This window comes from Lathyrus oleraceus, chromosome 7, assembly GCF_024323335.1.
Source record: "Lathyrus oleraceus cultivar Zhongwan6 chromosome 7, CAAS_Psat_ZW6_1.0, whole genome shotgun sequence".
NCBI classification, from domain to species: Eukaryota; Viridiplantae; Streptophyta; class Magnoliopsida; order Fabales; family Fabaceae; genus Lathyrus; species Lathyrus oleraceus.
The window spans coordinates 34345841-34370648 of NC_066585.1; the positions used below are offsets into that span (position 1 = coordinate 34345841).

The following is a 24808-nucleotide window of genomic DNA, read 5'->3' on the forward strand; positions in this document are numbered from 1 at the left end:
GTGAGGAATAAGTCTCCTTAAATAGCAAAGTAATTCTGGTTTTTTTTCTTATTTGGATATCAACTTTGATTTCGTCCAGAATAATAGTAGATATTATTGGATTTGATTTACTCCATAAAAGTCTCCTTCCAAAATATATGATTTGTTTTTAATTCAAATTCAAATTCAAATCTTCATTTAAATTAATTTATTCTTAAATCCTAGTTGTCAAACAAATCACGTCAAACATTGCTAAAATATAGCAACAAATGTCTACAAACAATGGCCACATGCTGGGACATTTGTTCTTACATGTGTCCTTTCTTCACAAACAGCATATGGGGTCAGATGTGCCACACCAGCTAGAACATCATGTTCAACATGTTTCTATACCATGTTGATTTGCATAATGCAGTCAATCCAAAAAGCACTAACAGTCTCCCTCTTTAGAAAATTTGGCATAACAACATTCTTCAAAAATAAACAAGATGTGCATCATAAGTTGAGCATTGAGCGCACCACACACATAGAAAACAATAGCAACAACGAAAAGATCAGCAGGAGTACAAAATTAGAGCAAACCAACAACAGTAAAAGATATGTGGTTGCTACACAATCAATGCTCCATAACAGGCAATCATGTAATCTGATTAATGTATTTTAATACAACACATTTTAATTTCTGCTCAGGTATTTTTTTATGACTTATTGCTTTTATTTTACTATTTTGAAGATGTTTCCTAAGTTTAATGTATTTCTGCTTTTATTTTAATTCGGTTATTTATTTTCTAAATAAGCGGTAATTTGACATCTTCCCGTTGTGCATGCTATAACTTGAGCTACATGATGTCTTTTGACGCGTTCTAATATGCTTTAGAAAGATGAGAGGATAAGCTAGAAGTTTTATGTTAAAGTCAGAAGCTAATTCAGAGTACATAAGAGTAAAATAATGTGTTTGTGTTCCATACTTAATAAAATAATTAGTTTTGGGTCGAATTTTATGTTTTTCGTGTCGGTTGCTATTATGGCCCGATTCTCTTGTAATATTGAAACTAAAATGAAGTGCTATTGCTAGTGTATTCACTACTCACGAAATTGCATTATACGACCACAATTCTTATGGAGAGCTAATCACCTAGGTTGATCTACTGATTCATGTTTCCACTGATACTTTGAGGTTTTATAAATTCCAATCCAACTTCTTTTTCCTTTCAATATTCTGCTATGTGTCTTGTATGCTTAATTCAATTTCTATAGAATGTTTTGATTTATTTCGATTGATTTGCGTTCCTTAATCATTTATGCGTGCTAGCTGATAACACTGAAATTTACCGTATTTTCAACTCCGATCTCACATGCATTCTAGTTGTTTTATTTTTATTTTGTTGTGTTATTACTATGTTTTTCTTTGTTTTCAGGTTTTTACTTTAATCGGAGCCCCGATCGAGAAAAGGAGCGAAAAAGAGCTAAAAACCCTAAAATTCAGCATTTTGTACTTGTGGCTTCCACCATGGTTGGCGCCATAGACCCTGCCATGACGTGTCCAAGCTCAACCTCCCTCAACTGCCACGTTCCCCACTACTTCCACTAAGGCGCATCAGATTGGCCTTGTGGCGGGCGCCATGGCCTTGTGGCGGGCGCAACAAGAGGAAAAGTTTTCCTTCCCATTTTCAAGTTGAAGGGCATCCTTGTCATTTCCATCTTTTTACTTGCTTATTGTAGCACCTCAAATTTGCACCTATCATTATACATACCATTTCATATTAGGTCATAGCATATCATGATACATTGCATAGCATTTGCATTGTCCCTCAGTTGCCTCAAGAACAAGCAAGCAAGAATTAGGTCAAACTGATCAGGAGATCAGTCAACCAATCAAGCAAAGGTGTTTCTCAAGGGATCAAAGCCCTAGGGTTTGTCCAACAAGTTCACATGACTTGGAGGTCTATTTGAAGTGTTCAAGTCAAGGGTTGAAGGCTCAGAGGTCAACAGTCAAGGCACAGGCAGGCAGAAAACCCTAAACAGTCGACAATCAATCAAAGCAGTGGATGGTGGCCATTCTTGTGGAATTTGGGCACCATGATCAGTCATCAAGAGTTCATATGTCTTGAGACATCATTTGAAGTCAAAATCTCAAGGAACTAGGGTTTGGAATTCATCAGAAGCGCACAGTCAAGTCCAAAACCCTAGAAAGTCAAAGTTGGTCAACTGTGTTTGATTCTTTGGATTTGATGGATAGAAATGATTTGAAGGAGCTTATTCATGTCCTAATAGGCCTCATGTGTCATGGCAATCAACATCATGGAAGAATTTGAAGCCAATCAGGAAATTTCCAAAAATAGAAACTGGACCTGTAATTTCAACTGCCAAAAATAGAAACTTCTTGATCCTCAACTTGCATCATGATACAAGCTCCAAATGAATTTTTGCCCAACATGAAAGTTGAAGATCTTGTCTTCCCATTTTCAAAAAGTCCAAGAACTCCCAAATCCCATGTGTGGTTGTCAAGATATGATCAATTCATTCTCATCAATTTTTGAACTTCAACTGAGCATATCTCTCAAACCATAAGGCCAAATTTGGTGGGGTTTTTTCCTACAAACCACATTTTTCATCCTCTTTCCAAAAATGTAAATTTCATGACCTAAAACCTTACCATTCAAAATGGCATTTTTGGACCTATTCTTTTAAAAATCAAAGTTTGACCCAAGGTTGACTTTTTGATTTATGGACTTTTTCTCAATTTGGCCAATTGGGATTTGCTTCATATGTCATTTGAAACTTGCTCCAAGCATAATTTCATGTTCATTTCATCATCATACTACTATTTTGACCAAAAGTGCAAATATGACAATTTGGTTAAAATAAGAGCAAGGCAATGTAGCAATCCATCAGCAAACTAAAAACAGCATTTGTGTTGGTCATAAACAGCATGACTAAGGCCCAAAATCGTGCCAAACTCACACCTCTCTTTCCACTCATGCTCACTTAGCATTTTTGCATTTTTTGTTCATTAAGTTAAACTTGGTTTAGCATGTGATTAGGGAAGCTTAAACAGACAATATAAAGTATTTTTCTGACACTTTGAAACCCTAGAAACACAAGCAGCCACGACCAAATTCTCTTTTCTCTCTCAATTTGCATTTTACCAAAAGTGAATTTTCTGCTCAAACATTCAAAAACCCTCGAACAACCTTCATTGTTCCTTCACTTGGACATCATTTGGAAGTGTTTTTGAGCACCAAAACTCAACTGTATTGCAGCATATCAACTGTTTTCTTCGTGGACACAACAATGGCATTTGTAGATTTGAGCACTTGCAAGCATTTTTGAGCCAAGGTACCTTAAGTATTCATCAATATCAACCACAACATGCATCTGTTTTTGCCTGCAACATCAAAATAGCCACTGCATCATCATTGTGCTTCAAACTTGGTAATATTTCGAATCTCATTATTCATTAAGCCATGCCATGTATCATGAAGGTCCTTCTTTGCTGATTGTTTTAAGCTATAAGTTGTTGAAAATGGTTAGATATTGGTGAAGATATGTCAATCTGAAAGTTGATGTTCATGTTTATTTTGTTTGCTGCTCTATATTTAGTTTGTGTTAAGGATAATGGATGTTGGATTACACTTATGTTTGGTCTGCTGTTGAGATTGCCGTGCCCAATTGTTGTTTCTGGGTGTATTAGTTTTTTCGGATTGGATGAAGGGATGATGAATGCTGTTGTTTGTTTAGAAAACCCTAAATTCCATTTGTGTGATCGTGTGTTGGTCGAATCTGTTGTTTCTCTGCGTAAATTCCCTGTTGCATTGCCCATGCTGAATTGTTGTGTGCCACATCACCACGATGCGCACCGTTTCATTTATGGGCATACAGTAATTTGTCTCATTTCATGAAAAATGATTTGGCCTGTTTGTTTAAGTTTGTTTTGCATGCGCAGCAGTGTTACAAAGCCATACTACCTATTACTGCTTGACACGTCTGGAATTTGATACTCACCGTTTCATTTATTAGCACACAGTAATTTGTCCACTTCATGAAACACGTTTGGGCTGCTAGCTTATTTTGCTTTACATATGCAGCATTATTCTTTTTGCCATGCTACCACTTGATGCGTGACACATCCCCAGGTGCTACGCACCGTTTCGCTTAATTAAACCAACAATTACCATAATGCCCCACGGTTTATTTAATTCAAATTAAAACCAATTCATTTCAATGCTTATTTCATTTTGTTACTTCATTTTACAAAAATCATTTTTCACTCAATTTAACTCCAAAATTCATGAATTTTTTCCATCATTTGCACACGAATGTCTATTATTTAATCATGATTTTTGCTGAATTTTTGGTTGGCTGGATTTTAAATGGCTTTAGGGTTTTTGTTCATGTGTCATTATTTTGTACCTTTTGCCATTTCTTTTGTGAAATAATGATGATGCATCCAATGATTCTGAAATTTTTGTGGTTATTCTACACTCATTCATGCTCATTTTGATGTAAAGTTTGTGCATTTATCTTATGTGGTGTGTGAGATATGATTTTCTGAAGTAGGGTGTGACAATTTGTGTCACACCAATGTTATGCCATTTCATGATTTTCTTTGACATACTTCTTGGCTCCCAAATGACCCCAAATTTTGCATGATCCTTCCTTTATATGTCCATTTGATGTATGAAGTTTCCTAGAATTAATTGTTCTGTTTCCAATTTATTTGAGAATTTTCTTCCATGCTTAGTCATTTGTTGACTTTTTGTGCTATACCTTGCCATTCCTTTTGGGAAATTCTCATACCATATTGTATGATCATGAAATTTCATATGTGATAACTAGACATCTCAAGCTTTGCATTGGTGTTAATCTCATTCATTTCTCTTCTGTTTTCAATTTGATATGATTTTTTGAAGTTGACCCATGCTTGTTGACTTTCATTGTGCTTACTTGAAATTGTGTTGACTTCATGATTTTAATTGACTGCCTTCCTCTCATCCAAATGCCATGAAATTTTACATGTATACCATGTTAGATGTTAGGATTGAGTGTGATTTATTTGATGATTTTTGAAAATGTTTGGGTTGACTTTTGATGCAAGTCATTCTGTTGACTTTTGTATGCTTTCCTTTGCCTTACTTTGACTTCAAATGTTCATGAAATGGTCATAATGCATGATTTGAATGTGGGCCCAATTGTGTTTGCTTCCTAATTGTTTGACCTTGACTTTGGTTGACTTTTACTTGCTGCTTTGACTTTTTCTTTCATCCTTGACCCTAGGCTAGCCCTAGTGGTCTATTGTGCTTACTATTGAGTTTCTGTTTCAGGTTAAGCACCATTGCCATTGAGATCATGCAAATGTGATTGGTTTTGATTACATATCATGTACTAACCTTTGTTTTGCAGATGGTTTGACTCATGTGTTTGAGTCTTGCTTTGCACAGTTGACTTTCTGTAGTTGACTGTTTATCCATTCCTTTTGGTTTTAACTGTGGAACTGTGAACTGATCTGTTTGACTTTTGCAGGTACTTTAGTTGCTTAAGTTCTCTGAACTTGCTTTGCTTTGCTTTTTAGCAACTTGCTTAAGGTATAATCTCTTTTACTTCATGTAGTCTGGAGTCCCGGCTTGTTAATTTGGCCGGGCAAACTGTCTGAAGTCCTCCTTAAGAGGCAATGCCTGTGTGTGTTTAAATTTGTCCTAAGCAGGAAAAGTCCTTCAAGTAAGGCAATTGGTGGAAGGTAGGGATAAGTAGCCTATCCCCCACTATTCAGTGTGTCCTCTCTTTGCTCCCATTACATGGTTGAAGCATTGAGATAAAAACCCAAGATCTATCGAGTCAATAATGGGGAAAGAGTTCCATCTTTCTGAACTCCCCCACTTTCTATTATTTGATGCTCTCTCTCTGATCTGAGATAGAAGCAATGAGGCACACCCCTCATCTCCTTTCATCTGCTTCACCTTAGCCTCTCAATGGCAAGGTTAAGAGCACACTTACCCCATTCCAGTTGGCCCTAGTGCCTAACCTTTGATGTTTGAGCCCCCTTGTTGGTGTGTTTATTTTATGCTGTATGTGTTTGTGATTGCTTTGTTTGCCTCTTTAGGCTTTAGTTTAGGCTTGCCCTTGTGCAAGATAGGTTGTGCTTGACTTGCCCTTGTGCAAAGTCAAGTCTGTGTGGCTTGCTCCCTGTGTGAGCCATGTTTAGCTGATCGGCCGAACTACGGCAACTCTGATTCTCATGTTCAGATGAGATACGTAGGCACGAGACGCGATGTCTTGCCGAGTTTTGACTAACCACTAACACTAACTCTTTTCTCTCGCCCTCGTTGCGATGGAGACTTCCCCTTTCTCTTGCCCTTGTTGCAATCGAGACCCTTGCTTCCTGTGCAAGCCTTGTCTAGGATAGGTTGGCCCGTGTGCCATTTAGCTAGAAACCTTAACTTAGGGTTGACTTTGCATGACAACGTCTAGGCTCGAGTCGTAGTCTCCCTAGAGTTGTGTCTCCCTCTGTTATCTGGTTAGGCTAGATCCTTGTCCCTGCGTAGGGGAACTACATCGCCCCGATCTTCACACCAGATGAAGTATGTAGGCAGGAGATTGAGCTGATCTCTCCGGGCGCCTTTTCTTTCTTTTGTGTGTGCTGTTTGACCTTTGCTAAGCTCGAGTCCCCGTACTCCTTAGCATTTGCTGTCTGTTTGCTTGTGTTTGACAGTTATAGGCTGAGTCCCCGACTCCCTATCTATCTGTTGTGTTGTTTAGGTTCGGATGTCAATGTAAGTCCAGTGATTGGCATTTGGGCTCCATGTTTGCCTCTTTGCGTGTGTTTTAGGTTCGGATGCTGACATAAGTCCAGCGATTGGCAGTCAGGCTCCACGTTTGCCTGTGTCTTGTTTGCTTGTGTGCGTGTCAGCCGAGCTACGAATGCTCTGATTCTTCTCTCGTCCGAGAAGATACGTATGCATAGGATGCGACATCCTAGCGAGCATGTGTCGTCTCCCCAGTCCGAACTACTTTGACTCTGATGTCTATGCCTGATAGACTAAGTAGGCCCAGGATGCGACATCCTGCCGAGTCAGTTTCAGTCAGTCTCTTTCGTCTCTTTCAGCCAGTGTGTGTGAGTTTGAGCAGCGTTTTAGCAACCACTTTCCTTCCTAGTGTGCGTGGATCCCGTAGAGTACTACGGATGCGTAGGGTGCCTAACACCTTCCCTTCGCATAACCGACTCCCGAACCCATCCTCTTTGGTCGCGAGACCATGTTCTTTTCTAGGTTTACTTCGAGCGTTTCCTTTCCCTCTTTTGGGATAAATAACGCACGGTGGCGGCTCTGTTGTTTCTTTCTTTTCCCGCCGGTTTTTCGCGTAATGCGACAGCTGGCGACTCTGCTGGGGATGAGAGAAGTTGACCTATGCTGGTCCATCTTCCCTGAGCGAGTCTCTCCTAGCGCTCTCTAGGATTAGGGTTTTGGTTGCTTTCTGCTTGTTGTATTTTATTGCATTCATTGTATATATGTACATTTATTGTTTGCATTGATTGTGTGCATTGATGTTTGCATTTCATATTCATTATTCATTGCTGGCTGGCTGTCTGTTTTCTCTGTGTGGGGGGGGAGTCAGTCGAGGTAAAAGGTCCAACACCCAGACCATGAGTGAAAATCTAGGATGATTAGGAATAGAGTGATTCATGGGAAGCGGGTGGTATGGCGCCACTTAGCGGAACATCGATATCACGAGCAGTTCAGACCCTGGTGGGATACTGTCGTTACATACTTCGGGTGTGTATATGATAGTATTTCTGTGAAAGGTTATTTATGCTGCGTTTCTCTCAGCTTTACCCTGGCCTAGACTACACCCGTGAGTGGGGAAGGGTTGATCATTACAGGTACAGTCGGTGACTCCTGGTATTGATGGTGACTACGAGTTATATTTCTGGACGCCGGAGGTTCGACCCTGGTATTGATCATAGGGTTCCGTTTATTTCGGATCCCTGGGCTGAATTTGAGGGTACTCGCTCAGATGGTGACTCAGTTCTCCAGACATGGGTTCAGATGCCAGTTGATCAGATTGACTTTGGGTTTCAGATGGTTGTGATCAGAGTTCAAGCCGAAGTTCTGACCCTGTGCCTTGAGACGCACAGCCTGACCAGTCATGTTCGCATCATTTGCATCATAGCATGTTTATTTTTCAAAAAAATAGTAATGCATGAAAATGAAAAAAGTTAACTCGCATACACATATCCTTTTCAGGATCATTCATGATAAAATAGCATCCGCATCATACACATATCATGCACATATCATCCTTGCATTGCAGACATGTTTGGGGACAAGACTTCTCACTCCGGTTCCTTTGTTGAGACAGGATAACTGATCGAAGACCACACCGGTATTCAACCAGGCTCAATCAACAGAGAAGTATGGATCAGGTTCAGACAGAGCTGGCCGAGATGAGGGCAAACATGGCCCAGTTCATGACAATGATGCAAGGGGTCGTTCAGGGGCAAGAGGAGCTGCGTGCCTTAGCCCAGAGACAGGAAGTTGTGATTCCAACATCCAACCGTGCTTCGCCTGTTGCTGCACCCGCTCATGAGACTATCAATGTTGCTGCTCCCACTAACGACTATGCCATCGGGGATGAACTTGAGGGTATCAGAATCAACGGACAGCCTCTTGCTGCAGAGGTCAATGTCAGAGCTACCCGGGCTCCGATTCGTCATCCAGCTCCGTTTGTCAATCAACAAGAGGACACGTTTACTCTCCTCAGTGAGGACTATGATGTTGTGAAAACCGAAGAGAGGGACAGAAAAGTGGATGCTCTCGCTGAGAAAGTCCGAGTCATGGAGTGTCAGAACTCCCTTGGGTTTGATGTGACCGACATGGGTCTAGTGGAAGGGTTGAAAATCCCCTACAAGTTCAAAGCACCCTCTTTCGACAAGTACAACGGTACCTCCTGTCCTCGCACCCATGTGCAGGCTTACTTCAGGAAGATCTCTGCTTACACTGACGATGAAAAGATGTGGATGTACTTTTTCCAAGATAGCCTATCTGGGGCATCTTTGGATTGGTACATGGATCTGAAGCGAGAATCAGTCAGAAGCTGGAAAGATTTGGGTGAGGCCTTCCTAAGGCAATACAAGCACAACATGGACATGGCGCCAAGCCGAACTCAGTTACAGAGCTTGTATCAGAAAGACAAGGAGAGTTTCAAAGAGTATGCTCAGAGATGGCGTGAGCTGGCCGCCAGAGTGCAACCTCCGATGCTGGAGAGAGAACTGACTGACATGTTCATTGGAACCCTGCAAGGTGTGTTCATGGGTCGTTTGGGAAGTTGCCCGTTCAGTAGCTTTTCAGATGTTGTCGTCTGTGGAGAACGAACTGAAAGCCTCATCAAAGCAGGAAGGATACAAGATCCTGGCTCTTCAAACTCTTCCAATTCTAAAAGGCCATCCTCTGGGGCACCCAAAAGGGGAGAGAATGAAACAAATGCCGTGCACCGTCGAAGGAGTGCAAATAGAGGACCATATCGGCAAGTTGCTGCTGTGACTATCCCAACAACTCAAACTCAACAGCAACAGAGAAGACCCGCTCAGCAGTATCAGCGTCAGCAACATTATCCTCAGCAGCAGGCTTATCAGCCTCCTATTGACAATCAAGCTGGTACAGGTAATGAGAGGAAGAAGATCATTTTCGATCCAATCCCCATGTCCTACGCCGAACTGTATCCCACTCTGATAGAGCGGAACTTGATCACTCCTAGAGACCCGCCGCCCATACCCGTCAACCCTCGGTGGTGGTATAGGCCTGAACAGCATTGTGTGTATCACTCGGGCGCTCCTGGTCATGATGTGGACAGTTGTTTCCAGCTGAAGGTGAAGGTTCAAGACCTTGTGAGGTCAGGTATCCTGATTTTGGAAGACTTAGGTCCCAATGCTAATCAAGTTTGAAGATAACAAGTCCTGGGATGGCGCCGACTTTTCTTCAGAAGGGTTGTTCGGAAAGCAGAAGCTGCTGATGCAAGAAATACTGACAGTTGTCGTCCCCGTTGGGATCTATCACAATTGGGTCACTGTGGGCTTTCCTACAGTTGTTCATAAGTCTCTGTAATAATCACTTTGCTTAAAAACCCTTCTCCCATGCCAAAAGGAGAAGTGATGACATTGTTGGCAACATTTTGCGCAATGATATTTTCATTCAAATAAATTCATGTTAAAACATTTGTTTTTCCAATTGTTTTCCCTTTTCACTTTTGCATGAAATTGGTGATCACAAAAAACCTTAAAAAAAAAACAAGAATAAAAGCAATCTTTTCATCTGCATAACGATTGTCTTGTTTGATTTTCAAAAAGCTTTTCATATCAAAATCATTATGCAGGTTGTTTCTTAAACCCACTGAACATAATGATCGGACGTCATCTCCCAATTTTGAATTCCTTGTATTCGAAGCGGAAGAAGATGATGTTGAAGGGATTCCTGACGAGATTTCCCGACTTCTTGAGCAAGAAAAGAAGATCACACTCAGCTGCATCTCGAGAATCAGCAGAACAGCCAACTGGGGCATTTATCAAAAAAAGAAAAAAGGAAAAAAAGAGGAAATCAAAAAAAAGAAATTAATCAAAATCAAAAAAAAATCAAAAGAAATCAAAAGAAAAAAAAACAAAAGAGAAACAGCACCCTCAAAGTCCCAAGTTGGCTGATGCTGAATTCAAAGCAAAAACAAGAGATCAACTGCCATGTGTCATGGTCAGTCATATCAGCAGAGAGTGAAAAAAGCATTCGACAAGAAGATCAAGCCTCGTGTGTTCTGAGGGACCTTGTGCTCAAGAAAGTCTTGTCTTTCACACCCGATTCCAGGGGCAAGTGGACCCCAAGCTAGGAACGTCCATATGTTTTCAAGAGAGCCTCTTCAGGCAATGCTTTAACACTTACAACAATGGATGAAGAAGTTCACTCGTCCTGTGAATTCTGATGCAGTCAAGAAATACTTCGCCTAAAAGAAAAAAGCAAAATAGCTCGCTAAGTCGAACACCCCAAAGGACGACTTAGGCAAAAAGGAGCGTCTCGGTGGATTGAAAACCCGAAAGGGCGATCCAGGCAAAAGTTAGAGACATTGAAAAAAAGAGAATGTGCATCCCGCTAGATTGAACACCTCACACTGGGGCAATCTAGGCAAAAATTAGGGATTTGGCAAGTAACTGCATCTTGACAAGACTGTGCTGTACATCTGTCATCCGTCAGGGATTCTCGATCCGTCGTCGACTGAAGCTTTGAATACATCGAAAATTCAGAATGGTAGAGGAAAGGTCATTATGTTCAATGTAGCCCTCTCCAATATATATCACCGATTTCAAACTTGTACAGATCTATGGAGTCTCGCCCTTTGCAGACTGCCATTCCATCACATCAATTTGAGCTTTTATCCAATTATTTGCATTCTTATTTGTTTCAACTCAACAGATGTTTTGCATGTTTTAACTGATAAAGTATCATTGTTTTCAAAATAAACAAAAATTTTCAAAAAATATTCTTAAACAAAGTGAACATTCACAAAGATGGAAGAATACTTAGGAGATCCACAGTGCTCTCCCGGTGGTATGATTACCAACAGGTAAGGCAATTGATCGTATCTCGAGCATGACTGTATCTTTGTCCTGCAGAACCTCGTATGGTCTCTCCTCAGTGAAGTTGCCCAATGCAGTGTTGTTTGAAGTTGTTCATCTTCATGTTCTCGGCAGTACAGATTCTTCCTCCAAATCCTTGTTAGCTCTATTGTGGGGCATCCCCAGTAGAGTGCTGTTTGAGCCCTATCGTGGGGCATTCCCAACAAGGTTGCTGTTGAAATACTTTTGTGGGGCAGCTCCCCTAGCAGAGTGTTTACTGAAGACTCCAACTTTCGCCTCTCCAGCAGATTAGTCTTCCTCTCTCCCCCAACGTGGGTTGTTTTTCTTTGAAGATTTAGTATTTGGTAGATCGACATCCCAGTGCTATGTCATGCCCTCAGATGGATCCTCAGCGGAGTTGTTGGCATGATGAGCCTTATCAATGCCTATGTATCCTCATCAGAGATCTGGCTGCTTCTCGGTATCTCAGACTTTCATCACGAGTTGTTGTGGCGCATACGCCTGTATGTTGTAACTCTTTTCTCTGGTTGTGACTGACGATCCCTCCGGAAGCCTCTTGTGGCTCTTCCTCCCCTGCAGGATAAGTGTTCCCTGATATCCCAGTCCCCAGTGGATTTTCTTTGCTCTCTGGTGGCTTTGGTTTTCTCTCCGGACGGTTGATTCCCGGACCTGCGTGTTGAACATGTCTGTTTGTCAGCATTCATCATACGTTCATCATGCATAATACATAAATGCATAATCATAGCATTTGGATACTCATGTTGCAGCTGTTGCCGTGTATCCGTTGATGGTTGTCTCCTGCTATTTGTTGATACAGAATCTCTCCAGTAGATTTTCCTCTAGCAGATATGGGTGTGTCTGATCTCTCCACGTAGAGTCTACCCCTTAAGCAGAAAGTGTCTACCATTTCCTTCTGCACTCCCCACTGAGATACATCCTCGTGGATGACGGTTGCTTCCGTTCCCTCCCTACACGGGATGGGTTTTCCCTATTGAGTTCTTTCCTCATTAGAATGAGTCTTGTTTCAGTCTGCCTTTTTGGATCGATCCTAAATGGCTACCCGTTGACTGTCTCTTGTGCTTCCCTGGGGCATAAATGAATAGTCGCTCACTAATCGACACTCATTCATTTCACCCTCAGCGGAATTTTTTGGCTTCTACCTACAAACCGGTAGCTGTAAGTCCTTTCTTTACGGTCTTCTACCCACTAGCTGGTAGTTGTAAATCCTTTTTTCTCACTCTGTCTCAGCAGATCGTTTGTTGGCCTCTACCTACAAACCGGTAGCTGTAAGTCCTATCTTTGTGGTTTTCTACCCGCTAGCTGGTAGTTGTAAAATCCCACGTTCTCCCCTTGGTGGAATTAACCCTTTGTGCTCATCCCGATGATGACTGGTTACTTTTCCGTGGCCTCTACCTACAAACCGGTAGCTGTAAGTCCTATCTTTGTGGTTTTCTACCCGCTAGCTGGTAGTTGTAAAATCCCACGTTCTCCCCTTGGTGGAATTAACCCTTTGTGCTCATCCCGATGATGACTGGTTACTTTTCCGTGGCCTCTACCTACAAACCGGTAGCTGTAAGTCCTATCTTTGTGGTTTTCTACCCGCTAGCTGGTAGTTGTAAAATCCCACGTTCTCCCCTTGGTGGAATTAACCCTTTGTGCTCATCCCGATGATGACTGGTTACTTTTCCGTGGCCTCTACCTACAAACCGGTAGCTGTAAGTCCTATCTTTGTGGTTTTCTACCCGCTAGCTGGTAGTTGTAAAATCCCACGTTCTCCCCTTGGTGGAATTAACCCTTTTTGCTCATCCCGATGATGACTGGTTACTTTTCCGTGGCCTCTACCTACAAACCGGTAGTTGTAAGTCCTATCTTTGTGGTTTTCTACCCACTAGCTGGTAGTTGTAAAATCCCACTTTCATCCCCTTGTTGGAATTAACCCTTTGTGCTCATCCCGATGATGACTGGTTACTTTTCCGTGGTTTTCTGCCTACAGACCGGTAGATGTAATCCCCTCTTTGTGGTATTAATGGTCTCGTCCCCTTTGGATACTTGCCTTGATCAAGCAGTATTGTCCCCATTGGGTCTTCACCTTCTTGTTGGATACTTGCTCCGAGTAAGCAACCTGATTGGTCATCTTTTGCATACCTAATCTGGTACCCAGAGGCCTTTCTTTTCGGTCGATTATTCATTTAACAACCTACAACCCGGTTATGGATAATCTTCCATGCGAGCGTATTATCTACGTTTTGACGGCTATAGATAATATGTCTTATGATTTTCCGGTATTCAGACCGAAGAAGTTTCCGACGATCAGGTCGATGCACTTATGTTTTTCCGGTATTCAGACCGAAGAAGTTTCCGACGATCAGGTCGATGCACTTATGTTTTTCCGGTATTCAGACCGAAGGAGTTTCCGACGATCAGGTCGATGTACTCATGGCACTCAGGCCAATTTTCCGGTATTCAGACCGAAGAAGTTTCCGACGATCAGGTCGATGTACTTATGTTTTTCCGGTATTCAGACCGAAGAAGTTTCCGACGATCAGGTCGATGTACTTATGGCATTTAAACCAATTTTCGCTTTGGTCGGTCACCCGTTTCATACCTACAACCCGGTATACATGGTGTTCCTTCCTGTTTGCGTGACCTTGATCCCCGAGTGGAGCGGGTTTCACGAAATATTTCTCCAGCAGTTGCCTTCTTTTCCCCCAGTGGATTTATATTGAAGATTCCTCAGCACAGTCGTCCTGTGTATCTCTCCCCGCAGAGTTCTTATCATTTTTGCATTGCATATAGTAATCATTGCATCCTCAAAACTGCGTAGCATTTCCATTCCATATGGAGCATTACGCCATAGAAGAATTCAAACATATGCATTCATGTGTTCGAAACCGCATCAGACCACATCCCCGGCAGAGGCGGATCATTTTTGTTCGACATCAGCACCAAGTCTGCTACAGTTGCTTCGACAGCATTCAGAATTGATTATCCCCGCAGAGGTTTATTTCCTCACCCGATGGTGACAGAGGTTTATTTCCTCACCCGATGGTGACAGAGGTTTATTTCCTCACCCGATGGTGACAGAAGTTTGTTTCTCCCCAGTGAGACTCCCAGCAAGTGATCAGCCTTGCCTTGACATATCCCAGATTCTATTCTTGTGATACCAGTAAGTGTCATGTCAACACCCGCGTGTGTCTTCTTTGTTTTGGTGTCGGTAAACACCATTGCTTCGGTGTCGGTAAACATCGAGTTCCACCCAGTCATCGGTAAATGTCTGGTCATTTCTTTTGATGTCGGTAAACATCATCTTTCGATGTCGGTAAACATCGAGTCTCACCCAGTCATCGGTAAATGTCTGGTCATTTTTTGGTGTCGGTAAACGCCATTGTTTCGGTGTCGGTAAACATCGAGTCTTTCCTTCAGTCATCGGTAAATGTCTGATAAATCCCCAACAGAAATCCCCAGTAGAGTCATCTGTAAATGTCCTATCTGGTTTTCAGTTGCGAATATTTGTTTGTCTCTCACCAGTAAATTCCTCATCCCAGTCATCGGTAAATGTCTGGTCATTTCTTTTGATGTCGGTAAACATCATCTTTCGATGTCGGTAAACATCGTGTCTCATCCCAGTCATCGGTAAATGTCTGGTCATTCTTTGTTCTCTTACTAATAAAATCAAAATCCCCAGAAGTCGTCGGTAAACGTCTTGTCTGGTATCACCACGAAGATTTTGTTCCTCCCCAAGCAAAGATGCCATCGGTAAATGACCCAGTTTTCTTTCGATATCGGTAAATATCGAGTCCCCAGTGAGGATGCCATCGGTAAATGGCCCAGTTTTCTTCGATATCGGTAAATATCGAATTCCCAGTTGCAGCAGCCATCGGTAAAAGGTCTGGCTGAAGTTGACATCGGTAAATGTCCAGTTTCTTTGAAGCCACCATCGGTAAATGTCCAGTTTCTTTGAAGCCACCATCGGTAAATGTCCAGTTTCTTTGAAGCCACCATCGGTAAATGGTCTTGCTTCTTCTCTACATCAAATTTATTTCCCAGCAGCCATCGGTAAATGGTCTTGCTGAAGTTGATATCGGTAAATATCAAGTTCCAACCATCGGTAAATGGTTTTGTTTTTCAGAAGTTTGTTTTCCCCAGCTGCCATCGGTAAATGGTCGTGCTGAAGTTGATATCGGTAAATATCAAAGTTCCAGTTCTTTAACCATCGGTAAATGGTTTTGCTTTTCTGAAGCTGGCATGCAGTTTGTCATCGGTAAATGACGTGGTTCTTGTATCATACCCAGTCGGTGCAAATTTCTACGGTTCTTTTGTATTCAATCCCTGTTTACCCTGAAAGTCTGACAGCCGTTGCTCTCATCCGTTCGGGTTCCCAGCTGATTGAATAGGGGCAGCTGTAGCACCTCAAATTTGCACCTATCATTATACATACCATTTCATATTAGGTCATAGCATATCATGATACATTGCATAGCATTTGCATTGTCCCTCAGTTGCCTCAAGAACAAGCAAGCAAGAATTAGGTCAAACTGATCAGGAGATCAGTCAACCAATCAAGCAAAGGTGTTTCTCAAGGGATCAAAGCCCTAGGGTTTGTCCAACAAGTTCACATGACTTGGAGGTCTATTTGAAGTGTTCAAGTCAAGGGTTGAAGGCTCAGAGGTCAACAGTCAAGGCACAGGCAGGCAGAAAACCCTAAACAGTCGACAATCAATCAAAGCAGTGGATGGTGGCCATTCTTGTGGAATTTGGGCACCATGATCAGTCATCAAGAGTTCATATGTCTTGAGACATCATTTGAAGTCAAAATCTCAAGGAACTAGGGTTTGGAATTCATCAGAAGCGCACAGTCAAGTCCAAAACCCTAGAAAGTCAAAGTTGGTCAACTGTGTTTGATTCTTTGGATTTGATGGATAGAAATGATTTGAAGGAGCTTATTCATGTCCTAATAGGCCTCATGTGTCATGGCAATCAACATCATGGAAGAATTTGAAGCCAATCAGGAAATTTCCAAAAATAGAAACTGGACCTGTAATTTCAACTGCCAAAAATAGAAACTTCTTGATCCTCAACTTTCATCATGATACAAGCTCCAAATGAATTTTTGCCCAACATGAAAGTTGAAGATCTTGTCTTCCCATTTTCAAAAAGTCCAAGAACTCCCAAATCCCATGTGTGGTTGTCAAGATATGATCAATTCATTCTCATCAATTTTTGAACTTCAACTGAGCATATCTCTCAAACCATAAGGCCAAATTTGGTGGGGTTTTTTCCTACAAACCACATTTTTCATCCTCTTTCCAAAAATGTAAATTTCATGACCTAAAACCTTACCATTCAAAATGGCATTTTTGGACCTATTCTTTTAAAAATCAAAGTTTGACCCAAGGTTGACTTTTTGATTTATGGACTTTTTCTCAATTTGGCCAATTGGGATTTGCTTCATATGTCATTTGAAACTTGCTCCAAGCATAATTTCATGTTCATTTCATCATCATACTACTATTTTGACCAAAAGTGCAAATATGACAATTTGGTTAAAATAAGAGCAAGGCAATGTAGCAATCCATCAGCAAACTAAAAACAGCATTTGTGTTGGTCATAAACAGCATGACTAAGGCCCAAAATCGTGCCAAACTCACACCTCTCTTTCCACTCATGCTCACTTAGCATTTTTGCATTTTTTGTTCATTAAGTTAAACTTGGTTTAGCATGTGATTAGGGAAGCTTAAACAGACAATATAAAGTATTTTTCTGACACTTTGAAACCCTAGAAACACAAGCAGCCACGACCAAATTCTCTTTTCTCTCTCAATTTGCATTTTACCAAAAGTGAATTTTCTGCTCAAACATTCAAAAACCCTCGAACAACCTTCATTGTTCCTTCACTTGGACATCATTTGGAAGTGTTTTTGAGCACCAAAACTCAACTGTATTGCAGCATATCAACTGTTTTCTTCGTGGACACAACAATGGCATTTGTAGATTTGAGCACTTGCAAGCATTTTTGAGCCAAGGTACCTTAAGTATTCATCAATATCAACCACAACATGCATCTGTTTTTGCCTGCAACATCAAAATAGCCACTGCATCATCATTGTGCTTCAAACTTGGTAATATTTCGAATCTCATTATTCATTAAGCCATGCCATGTATCATGAAGGTCCTTCTTTGCTGATTGTTTTAAGCTATAAGTTGTTGAAAATGGTTAGATATTGGTGAAGATATGTCAATCTGAAAGTTGATGTTCATGTTTATTTTTGTTTGCTGCTCTATATTTAGTTTGTGTTAAGGATAATGGATGTTGGATTACACTTATGTTTGGTCTGCTGTTGAGATTGCCGTGCCCAATTGTTGTTTCTGGGTGTATTAGTTTTTTCGGATTGGATGAAGGGATGATGAATGCTGTTGTTTGTTTAGAAAACCCTAAATTCCATTTGTGTGATCGTGTGTTGGTCGAATCTGTTGTTTCTCTGCGTAAATTCCCTGTTGCATTGCCCATGCTGAATTGCTGTGTGCCACATCACCACGATGCGCACCGTTTCATTTATGGGCATACAGTAATTTGTCTCATTTCATGAAAAATGATTTGGCCTGTTTGTTTAAGTTTGTTTTGCATGCGCAGCAGTGTTACAAAGCCATACTACCTATTACTGCTTGACACGTCTGGAATTTGATACTCACCGTTTCATTTATTAGCACACAGTAATTTGTCCACTTCATGAAACACGTTTGGGCTGCTAGCTTATTTTGCTTTACATATGCAGCATTATTCTTTTTGCCATGCTACCACTTGATGCGTGACACATCCCCAGGTGCTACGCACCGTTTCGCTTAATTAAACCAACAATTACCATAATGCCCCACGGTTTATTTAATTCAAATTAAAACCAATTCATTTCAATGCTTATTTCATTTTGTTACTTCATTTTACAAAAATCATTTTTCACTCAATTTAACTCCAAAATTCATGAATTTTTTCCATCATTTGCACACGAATGTCTATTATTTAATCATGATTTTTGCTGAATTTTTGGTTGGCTGGATTTTAAATGGCTTTAGGGTTTTTGTTCATGTGTCATTATTTTGTACCTTTTGCCATTTCTTTTGTGAAATAATGATGATGCATCCAATGATTCTGAAATTTTTTGTGGTTATTCTACACTCATTCATGCTCATTTTGATGTAAAGTTTGTGCATTTATCTTATGTGGTGTGTGAGATATGATTTTCTGAAGTAGGGTGTGACAATTTGTGTCACACCAATGTTATGCCATTTCATGATTTTCTTTGACATACTTCTTGGCTCCCAAATGACCCCAAATTTTGCATGATCCTTCCTTTATATGTCCATTTGATGTATGAAGTTTCCTAGAATTAATTGTTCTGTTTCCAATTTATTTGAGAATTTTCTTCCATGCTTAGTCATTTGTTGACTTTTTGTGCTATACCTTGCCATTCCTTTTGGGAAATTCTCATACCATATTGTATGATCATGAAATTTCATATGTGATAACTAGACATCTCAAGCTTTGCATTGGTGTTAATCTCATTCATTTCTCTTCTGTTTTCAATTTGATATGATTTTTTGAAGTTGACCCATGCTTGTTGACTTTCATTGTGCTTACTTGAAATTGTGTTGACTTCATGATTTTAATTGACTGCCTTCCTCTCATCCAAATGCCATGAAATTTTACATGTATACCATGTTAGATGTTAGGATTGAGTGTGATTTATTTGATGATTTTTGAAAATGTTTGGGTTGACTTTTGATGCAAGTCATTCTGTTGACTTTTGTATGCTTTCCTTTGCCTTACTTTGACTTCAAATGTTCATGAAATGGTCATAATGCATGATTTGAATGTGGGCCCAATTGTGTTTGCTTCCTAATTGTTTGACCTTGACTTTGGTTGACTTTTACTTGCTGCTTTGACTTTTTCTTTCATCCTTGACCCTAGGCTAGCCCTAGTGGTCTATTGTGCTTACTATTGAGTTTCTGTTTCAGGTTAAGCACCATTGCCATTGAGATCATGCAAATGTGATTGGTTTTGATTACATATCATGTACTAACCTTTGTTTTGCAGATGGTTTGACTCATGTGTTTGAGTCTTGCTTTGCACAGTTGACTTTCTGTAGTTGACTGTTTATCCATTCCTTTTGGTTTTAACTGTGGAACTGTGAACTGATCTGTTTGACTTTTGCAGGTACTTTAGTTGCTTAAGTTCTCTGAACTTGCTTTGCTTTGCTTTTTAGCAACTTGCTTAAGGTATAATCTCTTTTACTTCATGTAGTCTGGAGTCCCGGCTTGTTAATTTGGCCGGGCAAACTGTCTGAAGTCCTCCTTAAGAGGCAATGCCTGTGTGTGTTTAAATTTGTCCTAAGCAGGAAAAGTCCTTCAAGTAAGGCAATTGGTGGAAGGTAGGGATAAGTAGCCTATCCCCCACTATTCAGTGTGTCCTCTCTTTGCTCCCATTACATGGTTGAAGCATTGAGATAAAAACCCAAGATCTATCGAGTCAATAATGGGGAAAGAGTTCCATCTTTCTGAACTCCCCCACTTTCTATTATTTGATGCTCTCTCTCTGATCTGAGATAGAAGCAATGAGGCACACCCCTCATCTCCTTTCATCTGCTTCACCTTAGCCTCTCAATGGCAAGGTTAAGAGCACACTTACCCCATTCCAGTTGGCCCTAGTGCCTAACCTTTGATGTTTGAGCCCCCTTGTTGGTGTGTTTATTTTATGCTGTATGTGTTTGTGATTGCTTTGTTTGCCTCTTTAGGCTTTAGTTTAGGCTTGCCCTTGTGCAAGATAGGTTGTGCTTGACTTGCCCTTGTGCAAAGTCAAGTCTGTGTGGCTTGCTCCCTGTGTGAGCCATGTTTAGCTGATCGGCCGAACTACGGCAACTCTGATTCTCATGTTCAGATGAGATACGTAGGCACGAGACGCGATGTCTTGCCGAGTTTTGACTAACCACTAACACTAACTCTTTTCTCTCGCCCTCGTTGCGATGGAGACTTCCCCTTTCTCTTGCCCTTGTTGCAATCGAGACCCTTGCTTCCTGTGCAAGCCTTGTCTAGGATAGGTTGGCCCGTGTGCCATTTAGCTAGAAACCTTAACTTAGGGTTGACTTTGCATGACAACGTCTAGGCTCGAGTCGTAGTCTCCCTAGAGTTGTGTCTCCCTCTGTTATCTGGTTAGGCTAGATCCTTGTCCCTGCGTAGGGGAACTACATCGCCCTGATCTTCACACCAGATGAAGTATGTAGGCAGGAGATTGAGCTGATCTCTCCGGGCGCCTTTTCTTTCTTTTGTGTGTGCTGTTTGACCTTTGCTAAGCTCGAGTCCCCGTACTCCTTAGCATTTGCTGTCTGTTTGCTTGTGTTTGACAGTTATAGGCTGAGTCCCCGACTCCCTATCTATCTGTTGTGTTGTTTAGGTTCGGATGTCAATGTAAGTCCAGTGATTGGCATTTGGGCTCCATGTTTGCCTCTTTGCGTGTGTTTTAGGTTCGGATGCTGACATAAGTCCAGCGATTGGCAGTCAGGCTCCACGTTTGCCTGTGTCTTGTTTGCTTGTGTGCGTGTCAGCCGAGCTACGAATGCTCTGATTCTTCTCTCGTCCGAGAAGATACGTATGCATAGGATGCGACATCCTAGCGAGCATGTGTCGTCTCCCCAGTCCGAACTACTTTGACTCTGATGTCTATGCCTGATAGACTAAGTAGGCCCAGGATGCGACATCCTGCCGAGTCAGTTTCAGTCAGTCTCTTTCGTCTCTTTCAGCCAGTGTGTGTGAGTTTGAGCAGCGTTTTAGCAACCACTTTCCTTCCTAGTGTGCGTGGATCCCGTAGAGTACTACGGATGCGTAGGGTGCCTAACACCTTCCCTTCGCATAACCGACTCCCGAACCCATCCTCTTTGGTCGCGAGACCATGTTCTTTTCTAGGTTTACTTCGAGCGTTTCCTTTCCCTCTTTTGGGATAAATAACGCACGGTGGCGGCTCTGTTGTTTCTTTCTTTTCCCGCCGGTTTTTCGCGTAATGCGACACTTATAAATAGAAACTCGAAATCACTTTTTCAATCATCCAAACTTAGAGCAGAGGAAGATCCAAACTTAGAGCAGAGGAAGATCCAAACTTAGAGCAGAGGAAGATCCAAACTTAGAACAGAGGCAAACTCATAACAACTTTGTTTCACTTAGGCATATATTCAGTATTTTAAAGTGGTAATCGCTTCGCATTGGGGTGTTACCATAATTGTGTAATCGAGTCTGTGATCGAGTCTGTAATCGAGTTTGGAGCACTTTGGAAGGAAGTTAATCCTGCCGCCATTTTCATTTCCGCTTTGCAATTTACTCAACCCTCCGATTGGAGCAGGTTTTTATTACTTGTCTTTATCTTATTTAATTTCCTCGCACTCGTACTACTTTATTTATTTCCTCGCACTCGCTTTACTTTTATTTATTTCCTCGCACTCGCACTACTTTATTTATTTCCTCGCACTCGCTTTACTTTTATTTATTTCCTCGCACTCGCACTACTTTATTTACTTTTCGCACTCACACTACTTTTATTTAAATTAATACACTTTTACTTTACCATGTCTAACTAAATTTATAAGGTTAGAATGTAAGGATCATAATTGAACCGATAATCCGTACAATTGTTCGTAGAAACACTTAAGGGCTATTTTAACTTTCAACTTAAGTTTTCCCGCACTTCAACTCCATTGGGTAAGATCGAAAGCCGTCCAACGTCTACCTAAACTTAATTGTTTTTAACTATTTCAAAAACAGCGAAAGCGCTTTGTTTAGTTCATTAGGAGTTTTTAACTTAAGAAGAAAAGAGATTTTAAAACTATTTTCGGACGCGTTTATAAGTTTAGAGTCTGGTTCGTGAGAACCTCTTTTGGTTAAGAAATCCAGGTTATAATACTTTTCAACTTAGTCAAGACACTATATTTCTTAAAAATAGGTTTACTACTCTAACGCAATGCGCGCCTTTTTATAAGTGACAATATGAGGGTTTGATTAGGGAGTACAACTCGGTTCTGAATACGCGAAAGCGACAGTTCCCATTAAATTGGTTTTTTTCAAAGTAGGAAACATTGCCCATAAGTAGTTTTATTAGCAAGTACTTGGATTATTAATTGATTATGTGAATTACATTCGACCCTGTCTTTATTAATTAAACTTTATTCAATACCTTACTTTTCTTTGCACACTCTAAAAACACCTATTTTGATTGCCTTTGATAAACACCATAACAATAGATAACGATAGATTGACACTTGGTATCTGTGGATTCGACAATCTTTTATATTACTCTGACGCGTTCGTATACTTGCGAAAAAACCGCATCAAGTTTTTGGCGCCGTTGCCGGGGACCAATTTCGTCAAATTTCATTTCCCTGTTGTTATATCGTTTAGACTTAGGCTATTTCCCGTCGGTCAATGCGAAGAACTCGCAGCACCGGAAGTTTAAGCTTAGTATATCCTCTGGCGGAACTTGAACGTTACGCTCGCGCACGTTTATGCTTTCATAGAATTAAGAGAGCTATGGCCGAAGATCAAAATCAAAGACCTCTTAAAGATTTCTCCCAACCATCAAATGAAGAACCTAGTTCTAGTATAGTAAACCCAACCATCCCAGCTAATAATTTCGAACTTAAACCATCCCTGTTGCAACTAGTGCAACAGAGACAATTCGCATGTCTCGCTACTGAGAACCCAAACCAACATTTAAAAATATTTCTTCAAATAGCAGACACTTTTAAAACCAATGGAGCTTCTCCTGAGGCAATACGTTTAAGATTATTCCCTTTTTCCCTCAGAGATAAAGCCCTATCATGGTTAGATTCCCTTCCACCCAATTCCATTACGACTTGGGATAACCTTAGAAGAGTTTTTCTTGCTAGATACTTTCCCCCGAGTAAGACTGCCGTTCTTCGAAACCATATAACTAGATTTACCCAAAACCAAGGAGAATCGTTGTTCGAAGCTTGAGAGAGATATAAAGAGTTGTTACGAGCATGCCCACATCATGGTTTAGAAAATTGGTTAATCATTCAAACCTTCTATAATGGACTTCACTATAACACGAAGATGACCATCGACGCTGCCGCAGGCGGTGCTCTGATGAACAAATCTTATCCTGAAGCCAGTGCCCTCATCGAAGATATGGCTCAAAACCATCAATCATGGGGAGTCGAACGAGCGACAGTTGAGAAGAAGGAAGCCCAAGGAGGAGTGCATGAACTAAGCTCTATAAACATGATGCAAGCGAAAATGGACGCATTAACCCTTAAGGTCGAGCATATGTGCATAAACCCGAATACTGTAGCCGTAGTTTCGACGGATTGTGAGATATGTGGAACCAAAGGACACCAATCTGCAGAATGCAGTCTATTAAACGGAACCCACTCTGAGCAAGTGAACTACACCCAAGGGAACCCATACTCGAAAACTTATAACCCTGGATGGAGGAATCACCCGAACTTCTCCTATAAAAACAATAACCCTATCCAAAATAATGCACCTCTGAGACCTAGTTATCAAGCCCCTAGATCAAATCAACCTATGCAACCTGTGCCACCAAAGCCGAGCCTTGAGAAAATTATGGAAAATTTTATCACCGCTCAAACCCAACAAAACAAGGAGTTCATGAACCAGAACATTCATGTTAACGAATTGATTACTCAGTTAGGAATCATGGTTGACCAAATAGTCACTCATACTAAGATGCTTGAAACCCAGATCTCTCAGGTAGCTTTAAACCAAGCCCCTCAGACTATACCTGGAGGACAGTTCCCTGGACAACCTCAACAAAATCCAAGAGGACAAGCCAATGCCATTACCCTACGAAGTGGGAACGCTTATGATGAGCCACCAAACCCTAGATTGAGTGAACCCGAAACTTCTAAGGAATGTACCAAACCCACGGACGAAGTAAAGGAACCAGAGGAACCTGAAAACCAAGAAGGTCGAGAAAAAGGAGAGGAACCTAAAGAAAAAACTTACGTACCACCCCCGCCATATAAACCACCTATACCATATCCGCAAAGACTCAAACAAACCCAGATAAATAAACAGTATCAAAAATTTATTAAAGTTATAGAAAAACTTCATGTAGAAATCCCTTTCACATAAGCCATCACCCAAATACCTTCTTATGCAAAGTTTCTCAAAGACATCCTTACCAACAAACGTAGACTT

General features: G+C 41.0%; 1 non-coding gene across 1 annotated transcript; it reads right to left on the reverse strand.

Moving 5' to 3' along the window:
- Window positions 1–23536: 23536 nt before the first annotated feature.
- On the reverse strand, window positions 23537–23643 carry LOC127108815 (small nucleolar RNA R71). The gene has a single exon (XR_007796326.1). It is a non-coding gene; the product is annotated as a small nucleolar RNA R71 (small nucleolar RNA).
- Window positions 23644–24808: the final 1165 nt, after the last annotated feature.